General features: G+C 41.2%; 1 protein-coding gene and 1 non-coding gene across 2 annotated transcripts in view; one reads left to right on the top strand and one right to left on the bottom strand.

Moving 5' to 3' along the window:
* The window catches only part of GMDS (GDP-mannose 4,6-dehydratase), a 685,335-nt gene that overhangs the window by 665,174 nt on the left and 4,439 nt on the right, over positions 1–15,722 (bottom strand). The window lies entirely within an intron of this gene.
* Positions 1,991–2,092, top strand: LOC142438231 (U6 spliceosomal RNA). Its single transcript, XR_012782653.1, has one exon. It is a non-coding gene; the product is annotated as a U6 spliceosomal RNA (small nuclear RNA).

Here is a 15,722-nt window from a genome sequence, read left to right as displayed (position 1 = left end):
CCCAAAGCCCATCTGAGGGCAATTGGACATCCCCTTACAGAAGGGTTATGGGGAGGAGAGGAGCCAGTCAGGGTACAGTATAGCACCGATGAAACATACAACTTTCCTCTGGTTCTTTAATGCTTCCTCCTCCTCACTATCATGCCCCAATTCTACCTTACAAATCCGGCTAGACCAGAGGATGTACACTGGTACAGACAAGAGTTTGGAAGACAGGGAATCCAGACAGATAAACCCCTTAGGACCAATAATGAGAGTAGCAATACCAGGAGGATAAGGGGAAGGTGAGGGGAGATCACAATGATGGACATATAACCCCCTCCCAGGGGGACAAACAACAGAAAAGTGGATGAAGGGAGACAGTGATCAGTATAAGACATGAAAAAAATAATAATTTATAAATTATCAAGGGTTCATGAAGGAGGGAGGGAAGAGGAGGGAATTGAGCTGATACCAAAGGCTCAAGTAAAAAGAACATGTTTTGAAAATGATGATGGCAGCATAGGTACAAATGTACTTGACACGATAGAGTATGTGTGGACTGTGATAAGAGCTGTAAGAGCTATTAAGATTCACCTCTGAGTAACTATTAATCTTCATTTTTCTGATGAGTATGGGGAGCATCCTGATTTGGCTTTTAAGATTCACCTCTGAGTGACTATGAAGAGGGTTAATTATGATTGCCATTCTGCTGGGTAGAAAGTCAGCCATCTCAGAAAAGAAAGGGGGAAACTCACTATCTCATAAGACAAAAGTCAGGAGTAGAGCATGTCCTTTGGATCCTGAGATTGCTGCACATTGAGCCTCCTTAGTCCAGGAGACTGTTTTGACATCAGATGAGTGGCAGAGGACCACCGGCAGCAGCAGAACCAGGTGCCAGAGCATGGAATGAGTGGAGGACTCCCCAGTCCACAGAGGAAGGAAAGCTCAGTGCTTTATGGGTAGGAGACTGGTCTGTGGAGTGGGGTGTCTCTGAGCACTTAACTGGGGGGACCCGAGTTTTTTTGAGCCCTGGAACTGGAAGTGAGTTCCTTTGAGTTGAGGGTTATAGCAGAATGGTATGCCCTTGAGCATTTATTGGCAGTGCCCAAAGAACTTTGCGACATTGCCTAAGCAGGGCAGAGGCCAGGCAAAAAGACTGAGGGTCAGAGAGAGGTCTGCCTATGGGCACAGCAAAAAAGACCCTGCCCTGACTGAACAACGGTAACCTGTTAACTTCTCTAATAAACTCCATAATTGTGAGTCTTGTCTGTTGGTTCTGGTGGCCACTGCAATGAATTATAAAACCTAGGCACAGAATTTAAAGAACTCTGGGGAAGATAGTTGTTGTCAGAGTTAACACGGAATGGAGAGTGAAGGCATGCCTGACCTCTGACTCATGGGAACCTGCCTCGGAAGCCAGAGAAGGGCAGATGTGGCCATTTCTTCAATATAATAAGTTAGGTAGCTGACAAAGTTACAAATACTTCTTAGACACAGTCAAACACCTCACAAGGTTTTTTGGGGTTTGAAGGCCTGGAATCAGAATCTTGTGGGAAAACTCACTGAACTAGCATAATATAGATAATAAAGTGTAAGCTCCATATCCCAAAGTGGTATTATCTAGGTTCTTACAATATTGTAAGCAGTTTTCTAAGACTAAGTCACCCACACCTCACTGACTGATCTGGCTAGGTTCCAAAGATCATTTTTGTTATGCAAAAATTGCCATTATGGGAAAATGATGCATGATCACATGAGATCACAAAATGGATGCTGACAAGATCATTTCATAACTTCCAAATTACATCATTCTACAACTGCAAACCACTTGGAATCATGGCTCAGCTAAGTTCACATATGACCTTAACCATCATGGACAGCATTAGTCTTAACACCACAGCATGGAACATTTCCAGATGTACTTTGTTAATGCACAAAACAGTCAGACTGTGAATTTTTTCTATTATCCTAAAAGTAAAATGTTGTATTAAGCAATAGTAGAGATGGCTTGCTTCAGCAGCACATATACTGAAACTGGAATGACACAGAGAAGATTAGCATGGCCCCTGTACAAGGATACATGCAAATTCATGAAGCATTCCATATTTTCCAAACCATAATTTTCCATGAAGATTTACCCCAGAAAGACAACAAACTAATTCACCAAGAAAAAAAAAGATAACAGAGAAGTGAGAATTAGGTGTATTAATAACTACTGATTCAGGGGGCGGGGAAAAGAGAAAGGGAAAAAGATCCAGAAAAATCAAAGACCAAAGCACTTTAGAGGATGAACAGTCTATCCAAACCACCACAGCTTCACCCAACTCTGAGACCAGAACTAGATGGTGCCTGGCAATCACCAACAACCATGCTAATCAGAGCTATCTAAAGCCTAAGAGAATGGAAGAATAATGTGAAACAGAACTCAAATTCTTTAAAATTCCACACTTCCTGGACCAGTTGAGCTTAGAAGGTACCCCAAGACTATCGCCTTGACATACTCTTTAAACCTTAAGCTACAATTATCCCTTACGGCCACCTTTTAGCTAAATTAAAGATTGGCTCCCAAGTATGACTCAGGAATAAAAAGCTCATGGTTAAAATCTTCCATATGAGGCCAAATTATTTTTAAAAAATTAATTAAGGTTAGCAGGCAGGAAAACTCAAGGACTAGAAACAGTACAATAAGAACAGAATGACTATAAGAATCCCCATTAAAATTATTTTTTAATTAAAAAAAGAACAGAATGAAAGAATGATGTCACATTGTGAAAAAATATAAACAATCACTACTGAATAATTTGTGTAGAAATTGTTCAAAGGAACCCTAATGAGATGTAGGGTTTTCAATTAATGTTATTACTTAATATGACTCTTTGGACTATAATCCCAAACTCTGATAGTGTAGTATTGACATGTTGGGCTGCTAACCACAAGATCAGTTCAAAACCACCAGCCAATCCTCAGGAGAAAGATGAGGCTTATAATCCCATTAAGAGTTTTAGTCTTAGAAACTTACAGGGGCAGTTCTACTCTGTCCTATGGGGTTATTAAGAGTCAGAATTGACTCAGTGGCAGTAAGGATGGGGTTTTTCTTGGAGCTATTATCCTTTTTGTGATGTATTATAAAGTCTAGCTTCTCGACTGGTGGTTATAAACCTATTCTGGAGAAAGTTCTCTGTTAAGCTAATACACAGGATATATTTTAAGGTGGGATAGATGTTGAGTCAAATCACAATCCTTTGTCCACCAGAGGGGTAAGGTAGTAGCATAGTGGTTATGCATTGGGCTGCTAACCACAAGGTCAGCAGTTCAAAAACACCACTGCTCGAAGGGAGTCTGATAAGGCTCTCTACTCCCATAAACTGTACTGTCTCGGAAACTCACAGGGACGGTCTACTATGTCCTATAGGGTCAGAACTGATTTAATGACAATGAGAGAGAGAGAAGGTCCACAGAAGACAAAAACCACATCTCCACCAAAGCCATTCTTTTTGTGACTTCCCTTCCTGACAGTTTGCAGAAATGCAAAAACACCTGCTTGGACTTTCAGATAGTTTTGCTTCTGGCTTTGGACGCTGCATCTGGCTTACCTCTGCCTGACCTCCAGCTCTTGGGACTTGAGTTGAGACCCGACCTCATTTCACCAACTTCCGCAGCCTTGAGGCTGAGAAGAATCCTCCAAACGGATGTCTGAACTTTGAATTTGGGAGTTAGCAGGACCCACCACCACAAGCCATTTCCTTAAAGCTTCCTGAGTTCTGTGAGGCAGTACCGAGAACTGAAGATGCAATGTACTGAGAGGAGGAGTGCTGGTTGGTATCGGGGACACTGGAGTTGCACTTTCCAAAAATCCGGCAATTGGGATATGTTAATCCTCCACCTCCCGAGGACTAATCTTGAATAAATTTCTATAAAAGCAATTATTCTCACACCTAATTTTCTGTGCACACTTTTACCTTAAACATGATAAAATATTATTTTTAAAAAGAGCAAGAGCGCCTGGGTACAGTTGAGAAAAGATATGCTGCGTTCCAAACATGGTAATTGGCACCAAAACATTGGGTTACGAGGAAGCAAACAAAGGAGCTAAGGTGCCTCAGGCTGGAAAGTGCTAGAACACAGTGGGTTGGGTCCAGGAAAGTGTTCGGACCTTCTTCAGAGTGCAAGAGCAAGCCTCTTCAGAGGGTTTTAAGGAGGAACATATCGTTCAGATCTTCCTTTCAGTCTCACCTTGCTGACAGCTAATGGATAGAAAAGGCTGAGTCACAAAGACTATGCAGGAGGGGCTTACCGTAGCTGGCAGGGCCAGGCAACTGACTGACTGACTGACTGACAGTGGGAAAACAGAGGAGAGTACTAATGCTATGCTAACTTGTAAATCAATTGCCGCCAAGTGGACTAAGACTGCTGCAATCCCATGTGTTAACAATGGTTGGTTTGTGGGAAGTACATCACTAAGCCTTTGTTCCGCGGTACCTCTGGATGGACTTGAGTCTCCAGATCTGGGGTTAATCGTTCAGGGGTTAACCATTTGGATATCCATTCAGGGGTATCTGCACCAACAAGGACTCCCTAAATGCTATCAGTGGGGTAAAATCAAGAGGACCTGCAATAAGGACACGAAGAGCGACTCCAAGATTTCAGATGCCCAAAGGGACTATAGTCTGGCTTTGAATTTGGGTGGGAAAAACAAAGAAATGTGCCTGACAAATTTGAGAGGTCAAATTCATCGTCAGACATACAGAATAAGAAGTGCCCATAAAATACCTACATGGAAATCCTGAAGCTGAGATGAAGCTGTGCCTAACCTATCAATATGGGCACAATAATGGGACAATGAGGAAAAGGTGGAAGGAAAACTAGCAAAGGGTGAAGGGAGACGAAAACTGCACGTACCACTGACAACAGGTGCCAAGCAAGCAAGTAAGATAAGGACATAAGTTATGCTGGTTGAACATTTTACCAGGCACGGTGAATCTGTTTTTGTATTCAGGTCTCATGGGAAGAGTAACCGGTAATAGTGAGGGGAAGAGGCACAACAGTGCACCTGGTGACAAAAGGAGCTCTGCAAGGGGACCCCAAGACTGGGGAATAATTAAACATAGAGGGCACTTTTCTGGGAGCCTTTTTGGAGCCCTAGAACTGCCTGTCCCTACTACCAGATGCTGAACGATTCTAATTCGGCTTTCATCATAGGAATCTGGAGAGCAGACTGCTGTCAGAGGGGATCCGTGCCTCTGGGCAGTAAACTCAGATAATATGATATTGTCTGGAGGGTTGTGATGTTGGAAATCCTGGAAATGTGCCGAGAGACGGAAACCATTTTTAATTTGCAACCTAACTACTTCTCTACTAGAAAAACAAACAAACAAAAACCTAATGATGCTACTTTGGGGGGAAATAGGTTTGTTAAGTAGCTAGAGGCAAAAACTCGGGGTTGTCCCTCTAGTCTACATGCTAAGGCCCACCTTCCCCTTTACAGGAAATTGGAAGCCGATAAAGGCTAGAGGGCATGCACAAATTTAGGCCTTTGAGACAGGAAGCCAGTACACCTGGGAGGACCCCAATCTAGGCCAGGTGTGCTTAATTCAGCCAATGGGGTCAACCAGTACCTTCAACCCCGACTCCCAGGGGAGGATCCTGATAAGTCAGAATCAGGAGCCCACCTGGCTCTTTTCCAGCTGTTCCTCAGCAGAACTGCGGTTTCTCTGGACTCAGGTCTCCATATGTGGGTGTGAAGTGCCCTGAGGGTGCCCGTGTTCTCAAACGTAGAACCTGAAACTTCTTCTATCCTTTATAAAACTCATTTGGATCACAAACCAGGATTCAGTGTGACTTCTTCCTCAGAAGAAGCCAATCAGAGAAACCTAACAGGTTCCTTTGGTAATGAGTATATACCAAAGAGGTGTTCACTGTGTGACATCTTCCAGGCCATCACAAAATGTGTGGAGAAATTCCATTGTCTTTTCATTTAATTTGTCCATGAATTTTCCAAGGCCTCCTCATTTAAAAGTGAAAAGGAGTCCTGGTGGCAAATGATTAAGCACACAGTTAAGAGCTGAAAGGTGCTTGGTTCAAAGCCCCCAGCTGCTCCACAGGAGGAAGCTGTCACAGCTTGCTTCCATAAAGAAAACCCTATGGGGCAGTTCTACTCTGCCCTAGCTGGGGTCACGGTAAGTCAGAATCAACTCAGCAGCAATGTGTTCGGTTGGTTTGGGTTTTATATTTACAGGAGCAAGAAGGACCAGCGGTTAAACATATTTCCTATTCTGCAATGTGTCTCAGAATGACTGCTGATTTCAAAAGAATGCTTCAGTAGGCAGTGCACTTGCAGAGGGCCACCAAGCACCTCTATAAGCGCATGCTTATTTGGACATGCAGAAAAGACTGTGCTGCGTATTTTTGTCAAATGACAGCATGTCTTCAGGAAAAGAACACTGGGCCAGGTAGATTCATGTGCAGCACAGTTAATTTAAGCCAGAAATAGAATGAGTACTTATTACTCCCACGGCACTGTGTAATTAGCATGCAGTATCTCTTTCCATCCTTATCTTACCAGGCTCGTGTTTGTTGTTAGGTGCCTTTGAGGTGGTCCTCACTCGCAGCAACACCAAGTGCAACAAAATGAAACACTGCCGATCCTGTGCCGTCTTCACAATCGCTCTTACGTGTGAACCCATGGTTGCAGCCACTCGGCCGACCCATCTTGCCAAAGGTCTCCCTCGTTTTCATTGCCCTCTGCTTCACCAAGCACGATGTCCTCCAGGGAATGATGTCTTCTGAGAACATGGCCAAAGGGTATGAAACAAAGTCTCACAACTCTTTACCTCTAAGGGCCAGTCTGGCTGTATTTCTTCCAAGACAGCTTTCTTTGTTCTTTTGGCAGTCCGAGGTATTTTCAATATGCTTCTCTAGCACCACAACATAAATGCATTGATTCTTCTTCAGTCTTCTTGGGTCAATGTCCCACTTTCACCTACATGTGAGGCAACTGAAAATACCATGGTCAGCTACTGGGTAGATAAGGTTATTAACCCCCAAATTGCAAATGGAAAAAAATGGCACACAAAGAGACACAGAGACACAGAACTAAAACTTGGCTACAAAGAGACATGAATAAAGAGGTATGTCTGCACAATTTCAGAGACTGGCAGAAGTGAGCAATAATCTGATTAGGGGCAGTGGTACAGAGTCCACCACCCTCCTGGCACTTACTTTTCTAGGCCTTTCCCTAGTCTCTCTCTCTAGTAAGTAAAGGGCAGCTGTATGCAGGAGCTGATTGTCTGGCCCTGCACTGTTCTAGGCAAACAATGAGTCATTTGCAACCTTTATATTTCCCAGCTTGCATCCGGATGTAATGTTTGCTACAGACTAATACTAATGACCAATATCACAGTGAAAAAGGAAGTAGCATGCACCTGTCAGCACATGGTAAGCTAGGGATCAAAGGAAATGACTACCAAGTCCTACCACGTAGTACAATAAGAAACTCTTTCCAGCAGGTAATGAGAGGAGTGGGTTCAGAAAAGGCCATTTTCCATAGGGATGATGACATGTATACCCCATTAGCACAGTGGGTTACATGTTGGGCTCTTACCAAGGTCATCAGTTCAAACCCATCAGGCACTCTTCAGGAGACAAACGAGACTCTCTGTTCCCATAAAGACTTACAGCCTCAGAAACCCCCAGTCAGTGTTCTCCTTTGTCCCATAGGGTCACTATGAATCGGAATCAACTTGATGGCAGTATTTTAGCCAAAGTCCTACTAAATTCTTGCTTCTATCATGTACACTGTAAACTACTTTTAAAAGCTAATGAAATTTATAAATGACTTTATCCTAGAAATATATTTATATCCCTTTTAACATGTATATTTAGAGAGAAGAAAAACTTAAGACTATAAATGGTAGGTGATTTGCACTGTTTAAAGAACTAAGTGGTGATTTCAGGTTTTTCTGGGTTCAATCCTAAGCATAGTGGGCTACCCATTAGAGCTGCAAAAGGCAAGGTCGGTAGTTCAAAGTCAGCAGCTGCTCTGTGGGAGAAACATGAAGCTATCTGCAACTGAAAGATTTGAAAGTCTTAGAAACCCATTTGGGGAGTTCTACTCTGTTGCTATAAGTAGTGAGTTGGTTTTGGTTTATGGTCCCCTATCAAGGAAAACTTCCAAGAGCACCAGTTTGGCTTCCAATCATTAGCCTAATCAAATAAAAGAATTCCTTTTAAAACACTCTTCTTTCCAGAAACTAAACTCAAAGTCCTCATAATACACAGTCTGACAACAGTACAAACTTTTGAATATGTTTAGATATATTAAAAGCCATATGTTCAAACATCAATAAAGATTAAAAGACATATCAATGGGAAGAAAACACCTATGCTCCTGTTTTGCCTTGTGGTGCAAACCTTTGTTCCTTTTAGTAGGGACTTTCATGGAAAGAGATACATAATTTTTTGAGCCCTCTATGCACGGGGCTTAAAAAAAAAAAAAAAGGAAAGAAAACACCAAGTAAGCTAAGATCATTTGAGCCAAACTCACAAAACTAAAGCAGGCATACATAAATAGACAGATAGATGGATAGATAGATAGATAGATAGATAGATAGATAGATAGATAGATAGATAAAGACACAGTAGTGCAAAGGGTTCAGTGTTCAACTATGGGCCTAACAGTAGGCGGTTTGATCCCACTTCAGGGCACTTCAGAAGACAGGCCTGGGGAGAAGCCTCCAGAGGGCTAAGGCCTTGAAAACCCAATGGAGCCATTGTACTGTGGGCTCATCATGAGTCAGAAGCAAGTCAACAGCAACAACAACATAGTCCACAAAAACGATGAAAGAAAAATAAAAAGAAGCAACTCAATACTTTCTGAACTCCCCCCATTTCTCCTTTCCCAGGTTGACACCCCAAAGTGAAAAGCAAAACTCTCTGCAAAAGCCATTATATATTATCACACCCCTTCAAAGCAACTCCCCCAAATCTTCCCACCACCACTGAGAAACTCACCCAATAAATTTAAGTCTCTTTCTTTTTTCACCCTGGATTGATCAACCTCCCAAAACCAGTTGGGTGACTGAGCCAACACCATAAAGAGGTGACCAAAAAAAAGAGTTCCTGTTCAAAACTACAAGATCTGTCACCACCCAGAAGCTCCCAAAACGGCTTCAGTTTCCAGTTCCCAGCTGAAGATGAAACAGCATAGCAGTGATTTGCATATCCCTTCCACACACACTGATGCCTGGACAGCTGCAGGCACAGAGCTCTTTGGACTAACGGGCGCTCCCACCTTGATTCATTTTCACTGGCCTTCTTTGTGAGCTACCGAAACTGCCTTGGGCCTGCCTAACATGCCAAAGGAAATGACAAAAAAATGAAATCTCAAACTATTAATTAACTAATGTCTACCAAGCCCCATTTATTGGGCTCAATATTGAAAGGACATCAGGAAGATCAAGTATCATACAGCCCAATAATGCAGATTCTCCCAGACAGCCATAGTTTCAAATATTCAGTCCCATTGTGGATTTATAAATTGGGGACTGTTCTTTATTCTAAGCACATGCCTTTCTTTACATATCAAGGTGCTAAATGTCTTTTTCTTTTTTTTTTTAATGAAGTGACTATGGTTGTCAGTAGTAATTTGCTATTCCTAAAGAAAACCAGAGAATCGGTATGTATGAATTACAGTGGTGGTGACAAATATTGAAAGTATCATGGACTGCCAAAAGAACAAACAAATCTGTCTTGGAGGAAGTACAGCTAAACTGCTGTGAGAATGGCTAAGGGATCAACTACTAGCAAAAAGGTATGTGGTTTGAGCCCATTCCAGAAGCGCCCAGGAAGACGGGCCTGGCGATCTGCCTCCAAAAGGTTACAATCTCGAAAACTCTCTGAAGCAGCTATACGATGAGCCCACGGAGGGAAACCCGTGTGCAACAGTTAGACTGTGCACACGGGGTCACTAAGAGGCGGAACCAACTCAACGGCAACAAATACAACAAAAACATAGATCATCTGGGTCCTTGAGTGGTACAAATGTGTAAGCAATTGCCTACCAACCATAAAGTTGGATGTTCAGCTGCTGTGAATATTGCTGCTATGAATCTTCGTGTACAAATTTTGTTTGAAACGTCTTCAGTTCTCTTGGCCATGGAGCAAGAAAAGCTGAAGGTTTCTGGACAAGAGGCTGACCTATGGGTGCCAGAGGAGTGGTCTGCCCTTTGAGTATTTCCTGGCAGCCCCACAAAAGTTTTGTAACATCCCCTGAGCAGGGCAGGGGCTGAGAGCCAAAAAGAGGCCTACCTATGGACAGAACAGATACTGTACCCTGAGCATTTCTCACTTGAGCTGTATTGTAACCTGTTAACGTCCCTAATGAACTCCATAACCATGAGGATTGTCTATGGGTTCTGTGTGGCCACGGCAATGAACTATAAAAGATAGATTAAAAGAAAAACAGTGCTGTGGGATACAGCAGATTTGAATAGACCTTTCATTATCGATACCCATAAGAGATATGGAAATTGAAACCACAAGGAGATACCATTTTACTCCTGCTATCCACTCGTCACTCTTCAGGACCAAGGTTTTCAACTCCAGTCAAGAGTTACACTCTTGGAAACCCACGGGACAGTTCTAATCTGTCCTACAGGGTGGCTATGAGTCAGAATTGACTCTATGGCAGTGAATTTGTTTGTTTCAAGACTATGGCTATGAGTCAGAACTGACTCAATGGCAGTGGTTTAGGATGGCTAAGATTAAAAATAGAAAATAACAAAAGTTTGTAAGAGTGTGGGATTATTGGAATTTTACCCTTTGCTGATAGGAATGAAAATTGGAAGAACTGTTGTGGAAAATAGTATGGCAGTTCCTCAAAAAGCTAAAAATAAACATCATATGACTCAGGAATTCCATATATATATATTCCATATGTGGAATATATATATATGGAATTCCTGAGTCACATATATATGTATGTATATATATCCAAGAGGCTAGAAGCAGAGACTTGTACACCAATGTTCATTGCAGCACTATTTACAATAGCCAATACCTAAATGTCAACAAAGTGAATGGAGAAACAAAAATTATGTATGTTTACATATATATAATGGCATTCTACTCACGCAGTAGGAGTAATGAAGTTTTGATGCATACTACAATTTGGGTAGCATTTGACATTATGCTGAGCAAAATAGCCCAATCATAAAAGGACAAATATTGAATAGCTTCACTACATAAAAAGATAAGCAATGGCAAAGGTATAGAGATCAAAGTTTATTAGCAGCTAGCAGGGGCAAAAAGAAAAGGAAAAGTAGGGTTAGCAGTGATAGAAAGATCACATGAAATAAGGGTAGGAAGCACAGCTGGTTATTATAATTGCTGGTCATAAGTTGTGCACCTCTAAAAAGTTGCATACCTGCAAAAGTTGTGTGACATATTTACAAAATGAGGGAAAAGTTCTGCTGAGACTACTATGTACATAAACACTATGGATCTGGTTCTTTGGGTTTTAAGTTTAGGATCAAGTTTCATGGGCCTAATAACATTTTAGTACTTCTGTTTTATCTCCTAGTTCATTGCACACAGGCACCCAAAGCAGAATATTTGGTCTCTATTCACCTGGAGCAAGAGAAGAAAGAAAGTCAGGAATCAGAGGATATGAAATGTGCAGCTAATTGCATCCACGAATAACTATCTCTCCTTTACCATAAAACAAAGGCGCCCTTTGCTGGCATAATGGTTACTCATGGAGCTGCTAAGTGCAAGCTCAGCAGTTCAAAACCACCAGCTCCTCCGGGGAGAAAGATGGGGCTATGTACTCCCGTAAAGAATTACAGTCTTAGAAACACTCAAGGAGCAGTTCTCAATGCTATTGACTCAATGGCAGTGAGTTGCCATAAAACTAAACTGGATAATATACTGGCTACCATTATTGAACATTTTGATCAAAGAATTCACAGATGAATCATGGTCAACGGCGCAAAATGTCAAAAACAATTTTGAATTTCAGGAGCCATGGAATCTGGGTAAATCCCTGGTAACTATTGTTCTGAGATGATCTTTAAATCATAAATGAAAAATATCCCCTTAAGGTATCTTATGAGCATAATGCTCCTCTAATTATTATCTATATGGCCTCAAACTGACAACTCAAAAGATTAGATAAGAACCCTAGGGAGAAGCAATTGTATGCTAATGAAGGAAGGTGAACTCAGGGGGAAAAGAGGGAAGAATGATTGTATAACTAAAAGAATATAATCTGTATCCCTCATTGTATCCAGGTAAGAAAGCACTGCTAAAATGTCATAGCAACCTTTATTAAACAAAAATATTAAAATGTGAAGCTATTGTTCTCAACAGAGCATCTAGGTCTATACACGTCTAAAGGCAATGTTTCCATCTCTCTAATCCTTCCCTGAAGAATTCCTTCCTCTTTACACCAGATAGGAACGCAATTTTGGTATCTTTGAAGGATTAAAATTATGTTTTTTTAATATGTCCTTCATGTTATGGGTGAGAGGCCCTGGTGGTGCAGGGGTTACACACTGGGATCCAATCCTCATGGTTGGCAGTTCGAAATCGCCAGCAACTCTGTGGGAGAAAGGCTGGATTTCCTACATCTGTCAACAGTTTTTCTCTCAAAAACCCACATCAGGGGCCACTGTGAGTCAGCATTGACTCAATGGCAGTGAGTTTGCCTGAGTTTGAGTTTATGCTATGGGAATTAAAAAAAAAAAGTGCCAAGGGGCAAGAGCAGAGCTGTAGCACCATGAATTGAGTCAGGTTTCCAAATAGAAATTTCATAGGACAGTCCTTACTACTCTCAAAAATTGGGCAGGTGTCACAATGGGAAAAATTATTTGGTGTAACTTCCCTGGCCTTTTTCTCACCAATGCAGTTTTCAATTTCCTTGAAATTTTTCATAATAAGCCCCCATGACTATATTGGTTCCTTCTTAAAAATCTATCAAGATTACCCCTTTGGAGGTCCTAAAATCAGTCACCATAACCTTCTGAGCTGACTTTTCTACCTTGAAATGAACTTGCCCATCAGAAGCCTCAAAAGGAACTGGATTGATTGGACTGCTTCTTTTATCTCCTGTTTGTTTCCCCCTTGAAGGCACCATAAAAAAACTCAGACAAATGTATTACTGAGAGAAGTTGTCAGCTGCCATCTCCCAATTGCAGAGGCATGTGCAAACGTGTTTTGTTTGAAATAAACCCATGCGAGTATGAGCTGGAACCTAGTAGCAATACTTTGACTCATCCTTGTACATGTAGATAGTGAGAATCGTACGCTCTGCCAACAAAATAAACAGTATTTAGGAAGGAAAATGAACTGAGGGAAATCAAATATCATCCAACCTCAATTCTATATGACTTAATTCAACATAATTAAGGACCAAAATAATACCTTGAACTTTTTAAAATTTCAATCATTAAATTTACATAAATAATTGGATTATTATTTGTGGTAAGTCACATGATTTGGCAAGCAAACTGCTTACTGGCTTAACCAAAGATTAAGTGCACCACTGTAAGAATCTACCTGATAATCAGCTATCTTAGATAATCTTCCAAGTAGGTTTCACTCACTCATTTTCATGTGTACTAAGTGAGTATGCACACGGTTCATGGAACTGACCACCATCTATCTGGTTAGTCTGGAAATGCTTTATCTTCAGCGATCATGTCTGGAAGATGTGCATCATGGAATGCCAATTTACTAGAACAAAGTGTTCTTTCATTGAGGAAGTACTTGAGTAGAGGCCCAATATCCATCTGCTGCCTTAATACTAAACCTATAAATATATGCATGTATATCTATTTCCCCATCATCATATATAAATATATTTATATATGTATATACCTCTATAAATGCCTTTTGCCTCCTAGTTCTTTCCTCTATCATTCAAGACAAATGTGTGCATAAGCAAATGTGGTGAAGAAAGCTGATGGTGCCTGGCTATCAAGAGATATAGCATCTTAGGACTTAAAAGCTTGAAGGTAAATAAGCGGCCATCTAGCTCAGAAGCAACAGAGGCCACATGGAAGAAGCACACCAGCCTGTGTGATCATGAGGTGTCGAAGGGATCAGGTATCAGGAATCAAAGAACAAAAAATCATACTACTGTAAATGAGGGGGAGTGCAGATTGAGGACCCAAAGCCCATCTGTAGGTAATGGGACATTCCCTTTCAGAAGTGTCGCAGGGAGGAGACCACCAGTCAGAGTGCAGTGTAGCAACGATGAAACATACAACTTTCCTCTAATTCTAAAATACTTCCTTCCTCCTACCCCCGCACTATCATGATCCCAATTCTACCTTACAAATCCAGCTAGACCAGAAGATGTACAATGGTACAGATAAGAACCAGAAACACAGGGGATCCAGGATGGATGATCCCTTCAGGACCAGTGGTAAGAGTGACGATGCCTGGAGGGTGGAGGGAAGGTGGGGTAAAACAGGGGGAACAGATTATAAAGATCTATATATAACCTCCTCCCTGGGGGATGGACAATAGAAAAGTGAGTGAATGGAGGGAGACATCAGACAGTAATAATAATTTATAAATTATTGAGGGTTCATGAGGGAGGGGGAGCACGGAGGGAGGGGTAAAAATGAGGAGCTGGTACCAAAGGCTAAGTGGAGAGAAAATGCTTGGAAAAGGATGAGGGGAACAAATGTACAAATGTGCTTGACACAATGGATGTATGTACGGATTGTGATGAGTTGTATGCACCCCCAATAAAATGATTTTCTTTTTAAAAAACCAACAACTGTTTAGCTTAACTAGCAAACAATATCTGCCTTCCGCATTGTGTCCTTTAAAAATACTATCTACATGGAATCAAGCAGCTTAAAAGATCAGCTAGGAAACTCAGGGGACAGTGTGAGCTTAGGTTTCAAGAGAAGGAACAACTCAAGGAAAGAAAGATGAAAATGGTTACTTAACTCAAAGAATGTAATCACGGCTGAAGGATTCTACACGTAGAAGGGGGAAAAGAGGAGCTGATACCCAGGGCTCAAGCAGAAAGCAAATGTTTTGAGAATGATGATGGCGACAAATGTACAAATGTGCTTGACACAATCGAGGGATCTATGGATTGTGAAAAGAGTTGTACGAGCCCCCAATAAAATGATTATACACACACACACACACACACACACACAATTTTTCAAAGGTTAAAAAAATAATTTCAGGTGGTATACCCACCAAGTTAGATAAACTCGAAACCAAGCCCATTGCTATCAAGTCGAGCTCAACTCATAGTGAACTTCTCAGTTCACACAATTTTAAATTCATGAAAAGTAAGTTCATTGATTTTTTAAATTCTCCTACTGATCTTATTTTAAAGTGGCATTAAATTACTGCACTGTTAAACATAAATATTTGTGGAACATTTAAAATTAACATAATTAATTGTAATGTAGTTCTTTGGGCTAAGACCCAGCCTGATGATACCAGTAATTGTTTCAGGTTGCAGCTGAAGAGACACATCAGGAAAAATTAAGTCTATACAGCTAACATGTTAAAACCCTCACTACTGATCCTCGGTCCAGGGCTCAACTAATTAATTATCTGCTATAACGGTAGAAAAACCTTGCTAGCACATAATAAATAATCTGATCCAAACAGGAAAGTAATCGAGCCATTTTTCTCATCTCTAGGGATGCCAAACCTTTCATTCCACAAGCACAAATCAGAGTAATGAAGATGTACAGTAAATATCC

This window comes from Tenrec ecaudatus, chromosome 1, assembly GCF_050624435.1.
Source record: "Tenrec ecaudatus isolate mTenEca1 chromosome 1, mTenEca1.hap1, whole genome shotgun sequence".
NCBI classification, from domain to species: Eukaryota; Metazoa; Chordata; class Mammalia; order Afrosoricida; family Tenrecidae; genus Tenrec; species Tenrec ecaudatus.
This window is presented reverse-complemented; position numbering and strand designations above follow the sequence as displayed.